Genomic DNA, 16,333 nt, shown 5'->3' with positions numbered 1-16,333 from the left:
TTTAAAGGTCTTCCTAACCCTAAGCTCTTTTCTTGGCCGAAACATATGAGTGGATTTCTTTTGGTTCCAAGTAACTTTCAAGCAAGAAAAACCCATAAAAGACCCTTAGTAATTCATGGAGGGAATCTTGTACTAGTTTGGTTAAACAATGCTTTCCCTAACCTCTTTAAAATATTTTTGGCCGAAATTCTAGGGTTAGGTACTCCTCTGACCAAGCATCATATAGGTATAAAAACATGAAGGAAAACCTTCCTACATAGCATAGAAAAATATCATGAAATGAGGACTTGTTTAAACCTTCCTAGATTTGAAAACTCTTCTTTGGCCGAATTTTTCTTAAATTCTATTCTAGGTTTTCTAATCCTCATAAAATCCGAAAAGTACATAAAACGCCTTGTACCACAGGTGAGGGGAAAGCTTACATCCTTTTCGCTTGTGGATCTAAGGTGTGGTGATGGAAGAAGTAGCCTCTTCTTCTAGTTCCCTTCCCTTGATTCCCTTGCTAAGTCCTCCTTGTATCTTAGGCTTTCTTAGGAGAAAACCTTGGCTTGGGGCCGAAGATGGAGGAGAGGGGACTGAGGGTTCGGTGAGGGAGAGGGAGGATGAGGGAAAATGAGAGAAAATAGAATTTTCCCTTTACATCATCTTTTTTTTTTTTTTTATATTAAGGGGGGAGAGGTAGCAAAATTGGTTTTTGCTTTCCTTCTCCTTTAACCCATTTTCTATTTTCTTTTATTTATTTTATTTTCTAATTTATTCTCATCATTTATGATGAGAACAAGGGGGAATGAATCCCCTTCATTCTCCATTTAATGTCACGGCAAGAGAGGGAAAAGAGAGAGAAAGGGAGGAAGGCAAGTTGCCTTTCTCTTGCTCTTTTCTTGCTTTCTCTTTTTAGATCTTTACTCCTATCTTTATCATGCATTCCCTTTCCTTGCTATCAATATCTTCTCTCTATCCCAATTGGTTTCTACTAATTAATTCCATAAATTATAATATAAGATGTTCAAGGTTCAATCCTTGACTACTCCCTATTTTTATTTCTTTTTATTTCTTTTTGGTTCAACATTCTACTAATATTTTTCTAAGGTAAATTCATCATTCTCTTATTTATCTTAAAAGCTTAGTGGGTGTTACATGTATGTTTAGTTTCACTATGTCTTTAGGTTCTTCTCTAGCGTCCATGGAGTAGAGTCTTTGTTCTGGGATGAGGGAGTAATTGTGGATAGGTTTGATGTAAAACTCATATCATGTTTATATTCATTGGATGATTTCGCTTGCTTTATTTCAATTCCTCGATTTCTTTGTTGTGTTGATTGATGGTGCAGGAATTGCCAACCTCGTAGAGGAAATACCTTAGATCGTACTCCCGAGGGGCCCTAGTAACAGGGGTAACCCGTTCACGGACATCTAGGGCACTTCCTCGAAAGGAGAGGTGATTCCTTCGCAAGGAAGTAAGAGACCAAACCTAGCTTCTTATTTCTATCCTTGATAACATCGGTAAGAATCATATTATTACGATCTACCGAGGCGCCCTCGTGATAGGGGTTAACCGTGACAGGATTTCGTAGGGATTGCCTCTGTCTGGTGCTTAAAGATAGTTGCTTAGGCTTCCGACGAATGCATGTCGAAGGACAATGAGTATAAGATAATATGAGAAACATCAATACCTCCACAATGAAACCGAACTCCTAGAGCTCTTCATTAACCAGGTTGATTTCCCCTTGTTGCTAATTCTCTTTCCCGCTCTCCGATCTTTTCTCTTAGATTACTACAACCATCGATAGTGTAACTAATCCTAAGTGTGCCTTCACTAGTGCTTATAACCAGTTCTTGAGGGTTCGACAATCTTTTATATTACTGATGACGAATCCGTACACTTGCGGAATCGTAACAGAGTTCTATTCCTTCGTTCTACCACACCATTCTGTTGGGGTGTACTAGGTGTAGACAATTGGGATTGAATCCCAACCTCTGATAAGTAATTCCTAAACTCTCCTGAGAGGTACTCGCCACCACGATCAGACCGTAGTGTCTTGATACTTTTACCATGATGTTTCTCCACATCAACCTTGTACTCTTTGAACTTATCAAAGCACTCAGACTTGCGGTACATCAAGTAAATGTACTCATATCTCGAATAGTTATCTATAAAAGAGACAAAATATTCAAAACCACCTCTCGCCTGGATAGTCATAGGTCCACTCAAATCAGAATGAACCAATTCCAACACATCTTTTGCTTTATACCCCTTGGCCTTAAAATGTCTCTTGGTCATTTTTCCTTCCAAGCAAGATTCATAGGTTGGAAAGTTTTCCACCACTAATGAACCCAAGAGTCCATCGGCTATTAGCCTTTGAATCCTACTCAAGTTAATATGACCAAGTTTTAGATGCCAAAGATATGTTTGGTTCATTTCTAAAGGTTCCTTTCTCTTATTAGAATTAGAGGATGTGTTATTAATTTTCATTTGTTGTTTTGTGGGAGTTATTAGATTTAGAGTATACAAATTACCAACTAATGTACCAGAATAGATAACTACCCTATTCTTCTTGATAACCACTTTGTCATCAAAAGAAACAGTATATCCATCTAAAAATAGTTTAGAAATTGAAATTAAATTTTTTCTAAAACTTGTTACATAAAGATAATTTCTCAAAATCAAAGTTCTATTCCTATCAAATGATAAGTAAACATCTCCCACTGCAACAGCCGCCACTTTCGTAGCATTGCCCATGTAGACGGTTATCTCTCCTTCATATAGTTGTCGGATTTCCTGGAACCTCTTTATTGTTTTCTTTCCTACGAGGGCAGCCCATCTTCCAATGTCCAGACTGCTTGCAAATGAAGCACTTGCCCTTCAGCTTCTTCATTCCTGCTTTTAGTCCAGTACCTAGAGATCGATTCACTTTCTTTACCGATCCAGTTTGTTTCTTCTTCTTCTTCTTGCCTTTCGACTTAGAAGTAGAAATATTTTCAGCAAAGTGGATTTGAGAACTATGACGAAATAGTCCTTCTGCTGCTTGAAGTTTTGTCAGTAGTTCCTCCAATGAATAAATCCTTTAATTCATATTATAGTTCAGGCGGAACTGCTCAAAACGTTTGGGTAGTGTTTGGAGAATAATATCGACCTGGGCTTCCCCATTGATTTCAGCTCTAAGGATTTGTATCTCATTCAAGTAAGCTATTATTTTGAGGATATGATCCCTTACGGGTGTACCCTCTAACATGGTGGTTGTCATTAAGTTTCTTATAGCCTCTTGCCTAGCAGCCTGATTCTGGTGTCCGAAGAGTTCCTTCAGATTGTACATCATGTTATAGGCAGTAGGCATGGACTGATACTGATGTTGCAGCACATTTGACATAGAAGTCAAAATGTAACACCGCGCCATCTCATCTGCCTTGACCCATTTCTTATGATACTCAATCTCCTCTTCACTAGAATCACTATTAGGCTCATTAGGGCAGACCTCTAACAGTACAAACTTATAGCCTTCAACAGTTAAGATAATGTCCAGGTTTCTTTTCCAATCTATGTAATTGGGACCAGTAAGTTTGTTCTCTTTCAGAATAATAGGAAGTGGGTTGAAAGTCATCCTAAGAATCACAAAATAAGTTTTGGTCAAAACTTAAGAATTTAAAATAATATTGATTCCTCAAACAATATCATTTAAATTCATCAACACCTCAAAACACCGTGAATTTTGTATGTCATAATAGTGTGGACGTATACAAATTCAAACATTTGTAAGAGGAGATTTTACCCATTAATTTTATTCTTGTCAACCTAACTTTATGACAAATAAAATTAATAGTTGGTGTTCCTTCGGTCACACAAATAATAGCAGTGACTCCGATGGGGAGGATACTATTAAATGTGCCTAAGTGTATACCATTACTTGATACTTAGTCCATTAAATAGGATTGTGCCCTTTCAGATGGAGAAGATCACACGCTCCTAAATAATTTCCTATAATCATCCATAAAAGTGTTGGGTTTTTTGGGCCGCGAAAACCGCTTTTTCGCGTCGCGGAAACCCCGAATCACCCTAGCCAACGGATCTCGTGCGAAGAAAAATTCGAAAACATATGAGTACGAGTTACAAAACTTCTAGATCTACATGATGAAGATCTTTACCCTTGTTGCGTGCCCTTTTGCGTATCTCACTCGTCCTCGGTACGCCGGATCTCGAAGTTGTCAATGTAGACAACTCTCTACACGTATCCACACGAACACACTAGGTGGAGGTGACGAAAAACCAAGGTGTGCTAGCACCTATGTGGTTCGGCCAAGGAAGGAGGAGAGGGAGAGCTTGAGAGGAAGAAGATGCAAAATTCCACACTTGAATGAATAAATAAAATCAATTCACACCCCATTCAAAATGTGGCCGGCCACCTTTCTCATGTGTAACTCCCCTCATTAATGCATTAAGTTGTCATCAAGGAGAGAATGTAACCTCCATGAGGTGGCACTCACTAGTAACTCCCATGAGGTGGCAACCATGATGATGTGGAGTAACATCATTAGTCCACATCAATGCCAACTCACCAATGAGGTGGCATAAAGTCAAGTCAAACTAGACTTTTAATCTTCCTCTCAAGTCAAGTCAAACTTGACCAAATCTCTTCCATGGTTGATCTAATCTAACCATTTGATTCAAGCCAATTTAATATATAATGAATCTAATTCATTAAATTAAATTGATTCAATGAGTCATAATCTAAATTAGACTCATTGAACACATGAATCAACTTGAGTCCAACTCAAGTTAGCCCAATTAGGATTACTCTTAATCCAATTTGATTCATCAAATGAATCTAATCCTCTTGGTTCATCATATGAACCTAATCTCCATCTAATTGTCCTTAGTGTGTGACCCTATAGGTTCTTGTAACGTTGGCAATGCCCTAAACCCATTTAGGAGCATAAGTAATGAGCGGTATCTAGCAACACATCATTACTACCCAAGTTACAAGAATGTCGAGATCCAACATCACCTTGTGACTACTAATTGTGACTCCTCACAATATATGACAAGTGTCCTTCTATCCTAGACATCTAGATTGGTCAATGTGAGGCATAGACCGTGTCATCCTCTGACCAATCTAAATCTTGAACTCCAAGTAGACTCACTAAATCAAATGAGCTCAATATCCTATATTGACTCATTTGGGCATGGCTATGCACTTCGTGGTCTCACTCTATCAAGAATACCGATGTCTCTCCCGTCATATAGGAGGGATAGATCCCATCTACATCACTCACATCCCTCTGCATAATTTGTTATATACCCAGTAATCACCTTTATAGTCCACCCAGTTACGGGTGACGTTTGACGAAACCAAAGTACATAACACCTTATGTAGGGAACCATGGTGACTTCAGGTCTAAGGACTAGTAGTCATACTAATAGTCACATGAGAAAGTATATGACACTCATATAACGATCCATGATACTTTCTCATGGCGGGTCATTCAGTATACATTCTCTAATGTATACCCATGTGTCAACTTGATATCTCTATATCCATGACTTGTGAGATCAAGTCATTGAGTTGACCTACATGCTAGTCTTATTGCATTAACATTGTCCCTGAATGTTAATATTCGACTAGGAATGATTAAGAGTAGTGTTCCCTATATCATCTCACTATCGGTTCAGCTAACCGATTGATATAGGTAAGAACCTTCTACTCAAAGACGTTATTATACTTAGTTTATTTGGCACCAATATAAGTAAGTATAATAACCAAAAACCAAATATCTTTATTAATATAGAATATGATACAATAAGTCCAAAATACAATCATTAAATGTGTAACGACCCGCCTCCTACTGACTAGGCTGTGAGGCCGATCGCTACATTATGCTGTGCTAAATTACTATTGCGGAAATCTGGATTGATTAAAATTTTGCTAAACTGATTACTGTAAAATCTGAACTTAATATTCTAGTGTACCTAGGAGTTATACACATGCTAGGGAAGATAATCTATGCCTCTCGGATGACATGCTAGCTGTAATCAGGCATTTCAATCGACCCATGGATCGATTGGGCTGTCGGATCGATCCAGCTTGATACTGGCACGGAGAAAACCTCTGGATCGGTCGGCTGACCGATCCATAAACCATAAAACTTCTGTATGCGGCTGGATCGGTCTACCGACCGATCCAGGAGCACACTGATCGGTCGGTAGATCCGTGCTCAATGCTGCGCGATCAGCTGGGCTAATTGAATTTTACTCTACTAAGGACGGATACAACTGATGACAGGTCTACAGACCGTCTTTGCTGGTATCCATATGCTAAGGACGGGGAATTGAACATCCCAACTGAGCTCGGGACTGGAAACTGAACTTCCCAACTACCTACTCACCTGCCGATCGATCCGTAGATCGATCGAAGTTCGATTCTGTTCGAAACTCTGATTTCAGCACTAGTTCGTGCCAAAACCTCACACAACAATTATACAATGCATGGAAAACATTCTAATATCCACTAACTAGCATTCTGACTTGACATAGTGCAAGGTTTATTAATTCATAGCATTTAAACCACTAGAAATGCATAAAAGTGTCTTAAGAAAAGAAACTAAGTTCTTAATTTGCTAAACTTCCTAAGGATTTTCATTCCAGGTTCCTGCCACACACACCATCTCTGCATTGACCTCCAGCTTCCTCTGCTAGTCCATCTTTCCTTTACCCTTATCTGCAGTATAAGGAAAAATAGTATCTGTAAGCTTTAAGCTTAGTAAGAAACCAGCTACCTCACTAAAACATGCAACGATGCAAACATGTTTTTAAAGAATGTTATTTAAAAACATGCACTGAATTTGTTAAAGCATGCACTATGTGAAAATCGATAATAGACTTCGGATATTATCCGAAGTAATAGGTAGATATTTACCGAAGTAGACGCACGTGAAGTAAAAGGGTTATTATTTTACTTCGGCACATGATTACCGAAGTCTATCATCGGTCCAAAACCGGTTCAAAATCAGACCGATTTCGAAGTAAAAAACCTTTATTACTTCATCAAGACCAATAAAATTACCGAAGTAGTTGATGATATATTACTGCAGAGGTAACATTGTCTAACGAAGTGTAAAGAAGGTACGACTTCACAATTGTTTATATTATGGTGTAGTAAATAGTTAATATTACTTCTGCATATTTTAGCTTGATCAAAGTAATTGTTATTGTAATACTTCAGCGTAGTATGGAAGTAGGAAAGCATATTTTACTACACTTCAACAATTTACGTTAACGCAGTAATACATACGAACGACTTCAACAATTTTAATCAGTGACAAAGTAAATAGTTTCTTTAACTACGACAATATTAAATATACCGAAGTCTTATGTATTGTATTGCTTCATCATTTTTATTTATAGTATCGAAGTAGTTGACTATATTTTACTACAATACAAATTTAATTGACAAAAGTGTATATCAAATATTTTACTATAACACAATAATTTTCATCACCAAAATTGAACAAATATATCACAAAATATCTGTCAAATACAATTCAAAAGTGTATTCATAAAAGAAATGTTTAAGCATAACCCAAAAACTTTTGTATCCATAAATCTCTAAATACAATCTAAACTTTATATCATAGCCTACACTTAGGCACCCACATAGAAATAGACAAATTCGCTCCATTCACTTCTGACTTCATCATACTGAGATTTATTGTAATTCTGTTTGTTTTTTTGATGCTGCAAACTGAATCATTAACAAAAATTTTAGGATCAATGAAAAATAACTTAATATTTTATAAATAAAATATTTCATAAAGAAGAAATTCACCTTTCTTTCCAATTGTGGATATTCATCTAAGACTATCTCTTTCATGTACCGCATCACACAATATCCACATTCAACACCACCATTTTGTTTAAGATTACTCTAATGAAATTGAAAATGTCATGCAAGAAGTCACAATCCAAATAATAAGAATTATTAATTGATGTCTAAATACATAGTCACAATACATACTATCAATTGTTTAAAACCTGGTCCTTTTGAAATACCCCTTGATGCATTGTATATCTTGACCCCACTACATTGTAAAAATAGAAAATTAGTTTTTCAACCTATAATGAATTGAATGCATTCAAAATTAGCATAAGTTACGACTTACTTGGTCACAATAGTTTGCCAAGCATGATCTCGGTTCCTGTTACTCAAAGAGTCCAATAAATATATCTTATTCTTATCTTCATTAATTATAGTCAAGATCCAATGGTACCTGCACACAAAAAATATAACATTGACTAGCATGTAGTAGGAAAAAATAAATAATTAAAATCTTACCCGGTGTTATATGGGATGAAGCATATGCTATCTTTGTTCGATGCTCCCAACTGAGCAGCAATATGTTGTGATAATTTACTACCATCTTCACCCACACCGCATGTAGGTATGTGACCAAGATCCACAAATGACACATACTCAGCTCTATTTTCTTTCTTCATGTATTTGTAAAGGTAACTGCAAGGTATTAATTGCAAGGTAATGGCAAAGTAATGAAAAATCTAAATATACCCTATGTAAACCAAAGCAAAAGCATGTGAACAAATATTGTGAACAAAGCAAAGCATGTGAACAAATATTGTATTTAACATATAACATACCCCATGTAAACCAAAATGTGTCTGGTACCTATCTCTTTCATCTCCATAAAGCGTAAGATATCTTCTCTTAGCAACCATACACTTTTAGGACGTCCAAACATAGCTTCATCATATTCTATGTGTATGCTCTCATCTTTAGGCATCAATCTGATAACATACGAGTAGATATACTTGCATGCCATCGGTAAAGTTTTCTCAATTTCCTTGTACTTGTCCTGATCACCATGAACATCCGAAGGAGCAAATGATTGATGTTGTACATTCTTCTGCAATATGTTAAAATATTCAAATGAGTATTCAAATGATTAAGGTTTTTTCCAATACCAACTTTTCAAGAAAATTGAAAGTACCTTCTTCTTTGGTAAAATTACCAACTCTTTAGGCCAAGCAACAATTGTTCCAAAAGCATCATTGACGATTGTTGGTCCAGACCGAATTGGGATTGGAAGCTCTGCTTCTTCATCTAAGACAACATCAATAGATACCTTGAAATTCCCTTCCCCAAGTGAAACATGATGAATCAGTATATGTGGGCCTCCTTCTGATAGTATTGCACCATATTCCACCACATTTTCACGTTGCTTGACAGCCAAGTTACATTTTTTTCCCCTTTAAGAACAATAAGAAATTGTATATAAATATCTGAATTTGAAAGAAAAATAACTTTGACATAAAATTAAGAATTATAGAACCTCCAAGTTTGAAGTGCCACATTCATAAACCTCCACATCATCTCTCCATTTTGGGTCGTTCATGTTTGAGGACTTGTTTGATATCACAACCTCACAAGTTTGATTATCAATGACCTGAGCAAGTTGAGCCTTTAATTTCTCTACTTCAGCCTTCAAGCTCTTATTTTCCTCTGATTGCTCTTTGAAGTTATCGATCGAATCCTTTGGGACTGATTCCCTTTTCTTTCTAGCAGTTTTAAAGTAGAGTTGGGGTTTTACACATCCTCCCATGCCTCTAACCCGTCCATAGTGTTCTCAATTTCCTAAGGCAGTAGTTAACACATCATTCATCCCAGATGATTTGAACTCTCCTTTGACTTTCTTTTCCAACAAATCATCCTACAATGTGAGATTGTAACAAATCAATCCAAAAATTCTAATATTATTTAGCAAGACAATATGAAAATTAGATAAAAAAAAATATTTATAATTTTTTCAGCGACTTCTGCTATCTCCATATTTGTTATGTTGCCAGATTTGTCCTCGCGGGCTTTCCGCCAAAGTATCGATCTATCAACTTCTTCATTTTCAGCAATTAATTTTTTCTCCCTCTATAATTCCAAAAATGATTAGTTACAAAATATTAAATACGTGATTGAAAATGACAAATACAATGTTTCGAAGCTTACCAATTCAGCCTCTAAGCCGATGTAACCCTTGCGAGATAGTCTGTGATGATATTTATAATGCATCGTTCGTTCTTTTTGCTTGTTATGAATCACCTACATAGAAGATACATTCATAAACACTTGTATGCATTGAGACTTGTAAGCAAACAAACTATAAAGACTTGCTGCAATCATTTGTGCAAATTGTAATCCTTCTCTTTCTCTAAAATTTTGAATATTCCATATATTTCATTGCAAAGTTAACTTCTGAACAACTGAGGGGGTTAATATCAATTTTTTTCCTTTTCTTTCGTCATTTGTTCATTTCTATCAATACAAGAATTTGCAGCGGAATTAGATAACAACAAAATAAAAAGTCATAAATGATTTACTTAGTTTTAAAATCCCAAGATTAGTATGTCCAAGACTTATGATCTGCTTATAATTTTTTCTCTTTTTCAAAACTTTTCTGGTGGCAGAGAAGCCACTTAGAATTTAAGGGGGTGTTTGGTTGATGGGTTTGGGAATGAGGGAATGGAATGATAGTAAAAGATAATGCTTGGATTATGGGTTTGGAAATCACATTTTGGGAATGATTACCAGATTTATGGGAATCAATCAAACCCATATAATTTGATGGGTTTCATTTCCATTCCTATTCCCATCCCACCCTACTATCAAACTCATACTCATAGTCATTCTCATCATTTAACCAAACGCCCCCTAAGTACAATCAAAAGATAATGAAATGACGTACATGCACTTAAATATAAATAAATTTGTCGAGTCGATTTGAAAATACGTTGTGGATTGTGTTTTCCTCGTTGTAGTGGAGTAAGTTGATATATATACATATATATATATATATATATATATATATATATATATATATATATATATATATATATATATATATATATATATATATATATATATATATATATATTGAAATTACTTATATTATTCATGTCTGAAATTAGGGCTGTAAATGGACCAAGCGTTCGTGAACAAGCTTGGTGTTCGCCTTGGTAAGAGCTTGTTTATGTTCGTTCAATATACATTAGATTAATTAAACAAACAAGCTTGAACAACTCGTTAAGCTAAACAAACAAGCTTGAACACATATGTGTTCAGCTCGTTAACGTTCGTGAACAATGTTCGTGAACAACGTTCATGAACAATGTCCACGAACAATATTTATTAATAAAATTCATTTCAATATGCTAAATAAAATAAAATAAAATAAAATAAAATAAAATAAAATAAATAAATTTAAATTATCAACCTTAATAACCAATCAAACAATTAAAAGTTTCAAACAATCAAACAAGCTTAAATTGAGAGCTTGATAACATCTAAATAAACCAAGCTTAAACTAAGCTCAAGCCAAGCTCGAACCAAACTCAAGCCAAGCTCGAACCAAGCTCAAGTCAAGCTTGAATTGAGAGCTTGATAACATCTAAATGAACCAAGCTCAAGCCAAGCTTCAAACAAGCTCAAGCTCATAAAAAATAAACCAAACCAAGCTTGAACACTCATTTCAAAAGCTTGGTTCATTTTAAGCTCGGCTTGGCTCGGCTCGGTTATCTTATCAAACAAGCTTGAACACCCCAAAACTCGGCTCGGCTCGGCTTGTTTACAATCCTACCGGCCGTGTTAGCCGAGGATTGAGAGGCCCTGAGGGCTGTGTATTTATGGATTCAGATTGTGGTACAGGGGAGATGTTGTCGGATTTTTCTCTGGCAGAGACTCTTATAGGGCGTGACAAATTTAGTATTCCTGTAAAATATAGTACCTAAATAATAATTAAATAATAAGATTATTTGTGTAAAATATGGTATCCAAATAATAATTAAATAATAAGCTTATTTGACAAATAGTTTTATTGAAATTTTTAGAAATTTTTTGAAATTTAATCGGAGCTTGTATGACATATTTAGAGGGGATATACTTATGAGATCGAAAAAAAATTTGTTCGGAATATCCAAAAATACGAGTTGATTGAGAAACCGAACTAGGGTTTAATTGGAAAGTTACTAAGTTATAAGTTTAATTCCCGTGCCCTAGCTTTTCCCTGCCTCGCCGAACTTCCTTTTACCCGAGCCCTCTCCTCTCGCGACCATCTTCTCCCCAAATCCACCGCCGGCTCTCCTCTTCTCCGCCGAGCCATTGCCACCGGTCTCCTTTCTTCCTTGCGCGGGAGCACCACAGCAGCCGGCGATTTCTCTCTTCCTCACGCGAGCACCAGCTGATCTCCCTCTCGCAATTTTCCCGAGCCGCAAAAATCGCCGGCCTCTCCTCCTCCTCGCACGGGCACCACAGCCGGCGGTCTTTCCCTCTCGAGCTACAGCCGCCTGCTCTCCTCCTTCCCAAGCCCTCACGCGACGCTGCCCAAATCCATCGCCGAGCCACAGTCGCCGACCCCTCTTCCTCACACTGACGGTGCCCTAACTGATCCAGCGAGTAGATTCCCGTCGTAAGTATGAGATGAATTTTTTTTTCCATTGGTTGCAATATGATCCGGATGATGCCCTGGTTCTGCACAAGGATTTCTGTTTTATTTTTCAGAATTTGTTGTAGTGAGTTCTTCTTGATGGGTTTGAGATTCTGGCACTGATCTGAGTGATGTGTGAGTATCTCCATGTTTGTCTCGTTTTGTTTTCATGATGTGGGATGGAGTTTTGGTGAAGATTTTACCTCTGGTTGTAGATTCAGATCCATACGGGTAGTGGTGGTAGAATTGTGATTTCCCTTGTGTACTGAATTTCTGGTGGATTCGAAGGTAGGGAGTTGAATTGGATTTAAGTTTTGGTTTAGATTTTTAGCAAGATCTCGGTATAGATTTTGGTGGTATTTTGATGTGAAATTCAGTACTGTGTTTGGTTTCCTCTTCTGGAAGAGTTTGTTTTAAAGGGGTTTGGTTGTTTTGTGCATCTATTTCGAGATAGGCTGATGGTTATGAGGGTTGTTCTAGGATTGGGTTAGATATGGTTTGAGAATTGGTATTAGCTATTTGATTCATATGAAGATAGCTAATTTGTGCGCGCCGGTGCAGGACGTTGATTGAGACGGTTGACGTGACAAGACGTGATTTGGTTCATACTACAATAAAGACGGGTACTTCTTGCTTTGACTCTTTAGTTCTTTGAATTTAGTGCATGAGCTATCTTTGGATAGAAACTGCTTTTACCTTAACTCCATCCTTATTTTTCCTGCGGTTGATACTTCCACTCGATCTTTGAGATATTCGTTTCCATATCTATACAGTCTCTCGTTATTATCCATGATACGTAGCAGATACTAGATACCATGTTTGCATGTTTTGATTGTTGTTTATTTATGTTCTGTATTGAGCATGCTGGCTTCATGTAGCATACCTGATTTCCTTTTTATATATATATGATGACTGTTGTATTGCGCGCATTATATCATTGCATACATGTCAACGACAAATTCTCCCTTGCAGTCGAGAGAGTCGTTGACCAAGGACGCATCATCGACCACTCGACAGAGTGGTAGCTAGAGTTGATGCCGCTGGTCTGTTGTGCCACATTCGACCACTTGTGGGTAGTGGTAGCTGGAGTTGCGAACAGCAGGGACCCCCTTCGCTGTGTAGCTAGGTAGCTACTCAGTACCTACCCACTCGGTCACTTGAGAGGAGTGGCGGCCTTTGAGTGGTACAGTTGTCATTGATCCGGTCTCTCGATCATACAGGGGTCGTGGTGCAGTGAGGTGGGCGGGGTGACCATCCGTGCATACGCTGTTATTATACTTGCTTTAGCTGCTGCTGTTTTACAAATGCTGTTATTGCTTACCTGTTGTTGTTCACATATGCTGATATGCTTACTTATGTTGAGATATACTCTCATTGTAGGTGTTTAGTCATTGGTTTATTTATTGGAAATGTTTATATACCTTACATATTACCTCTGTAGTTATGAGCAGTACTGTAGTAGATTTGTACTACTTTTGACCTTCTATTGTTAGCTTAGGATATGACTTCAGGTATGGACATTTATTATGGCTTTATTTTAGTATCTGCTACTTCCCTTATGAGACTATATTTCTTTTGGCATTCTCTATTTATATGTTATGTTTATGCATTATCTTTTCTTGCCCGCTGAATTCCAATACTCACCACCTCGGAAACTGGTTTTCTTCCGCCAGGTAATAGATAGATGAGTCATGGATGCTTGGAGAGATGCTGCTTGTCAGTCCTGTGTCATATCCGAGAAATGATTTTGATTTTGTTTCTCTTTACTTGCATTTCATATTTGTTAGATTTGGTGCTATGAGAACTAACTATATTTTGATATTTGTTTTGTGGACTTTGCATTTGTGGGTTTTCTTTTCGTTATTCCGCTGTGTTTTCAGTGTAGCCGTGTGGGCTGTTAGTGTTTTAAACTGCGTGGGTGTTGTTGTTTTGTTCCAGCCGAGTAGGCTGTATGAATATAAATTGCGTGGTTATGTGTGTTCCAGCCGTGTGGGCTGTTGAATGTGTTATGTTATTATGTTATATGTTGTGTGTATGTATATTAGTCCTAGTTGTCACCGGTTCAGGGGAGATGTTGCCAAAATTTTGTCGGTAGAGACTCCTCTGGGGGCGTGACAATTTCTATCACCCTCGCCTATCTATTTCACCGCCGCCTTCTGCTTCCAGAACTCTTCTTCCATACTATCTTGAAAAGTAAAGCTTGACACCTTGACATGTTAATTTTATTCGCATCAGTAGGATCACCATTAAAAGCTTACTCCACAGCCGCAAGCTGCTCTTTAACTTTCTTAACATGTCATGTATCTCTCCAAACACTTCAACATTCCACTACTGCAAATGAGCTTTTAATATTTTAAGTTTAAACTAAAATTTCTACGGTCCAATCCCATAGCAAGACAACATCTAATTTAATCTAACTGTGAGGGAAAAATTGTGATGTTTGATCCACATATATTGAAACCTAAAAGAAGCCATCAGACTCAAAAAGCATGAAATTTTAATAAGAAAAGGGCTATGATCAGAGAAAATCCTACTTAAATGCTCCACACGCATCAAGAAGTCATTATTACTCCATGATGGAGAAATTAATATTTGATCCAAACGCTTCCAAATTTTATTGATCCAAGTGAATCTATCACCCACAAAACCAGTATCCAGCAAACCACTTAGTATTAAAAATTTATTGAAATCATCCACAACTCCTAGATTAAAAAGAATTCTAACAGATTGTTCACAAAGTCTAGCAATAACATTAAAATCACCACCCACTAACCAAAGTTCCTCAACATCAGATTTGACTTCTAAAATCTTTTCCCATAAGGTATATCTTTCCACTCTCATTGTATTGGAACAATTTCTGCAGTGTCAAATTGTATTGGAAAATATGGTTTGTTCTTGATTCCATCGTAGAATGTAATGTTTTGGTGGATCATGAACAATTTCTTCACCTTAAGCTACATTCTTATTTATCTCCTAGTGATACATTGGTGACTATGGTGTATGCAAAGTGTTCGAGAGTGGAAAGATATACCTTATGGGGGGTGATTTTAATGTTATTGCTAGATTTTGTGAACAATCTGCTAGAATTCTTTCTAATCTAGGAGTTGTGGATGATTTCGATAAATTTTTAATACTAAGTGGTTTGCTGGATACTGGTTTTGTGGGTGATAGATTCACTTGGATCAATAAATTTGGAAGCGTTTGGATTAAATATTAATTTCTCCATCATGGAGTAATAATGACTTCTTGATGCGTGTGGAGCATTTAAGTAGGGTTTTCTCTGATCATAGCCCTTTTCTTATTAAAATTTCATGTTTTTCGAGGCCGATGGCTTCTTTTAGGTTTCAATATATGTGGATCAAACATCACAATTTTTCCCTCACTGTTAGATTAAATTGGATGTTGCCTTGCTATGGTCTTGGACTGTAGAAATTTTAGTTTAAACTTAAAATATTAAAAGCTCATTTGCAGTAGTGGAATGTTGAAGTGTTTGGAGAGATACATGACATGCTAAGAAAGTTAAAGAGCAGCTTGCGGTTGTGGAGAAAGCTTTTAATGGTGATCCTAATGATGCAAATAAAATATTAAAAGCTCATTTGCAGTAGTGGAATGTTGAAGTGTTTGGAGAGATACATGACATGCTAAGAAAGTTAAAGAGCAGCTTGCGGCTGTGGAGAAAGCTTTTAATGGTGATCCTAATGATGCAAATAAAATTAACATGTCAAGGTATAAAGCTTTACTTTTCAAGATAGTATGGAAGAAGAGTTCTGGAAGCAGAAGGTATCGGTGAAATGGATAGGCGAGGGTGATAGGAATACTAAATTTGTCACGCCCCAGAGGAGTCCCTACCAGAGAAAAA

The 16,333-nt window shown here is 36.9% G+C and overlaps 1 long non-coding RNA gene across 1 annotated transcript; it reads left to right on the top strand.

Annotated features, from left to right (window-relative positions):
• The first annotated feature begins 12,037 nt into the window (after positions 1-12,037).
• On the top strand, positions 12,038-14,140 carry LOC122027702. The gene is made up of 3 exons (XR_006124502.1): positions 12,038-12,456; positions 13,036-13,097; positions 13,447-14,140. It is a non-coding gene; the product is annotated as an uncharacterized LOC122027702 (long non-coding RNA).
• Positions 14,141-16,333: the final 2,193 nt, after the last annotated feature.

Source organism: Zingiber officinale, chromosome 10A (assembly GCF_018446385.1).
Source record: "Zingiber officinale cultivar Zhangliang chromosome 10A, Zo_v1.1, whole genome shotgun sequence".
NCBI lineage: Eukaryota > Viridiplantae > Streptophyta > Magnoliopsida > Zingiberales > Zingiberaceae > Zingiber > Zingiber officinale.
This window is presented reverse-complemented; position numbering and strand designations above follow the sequence as displayed.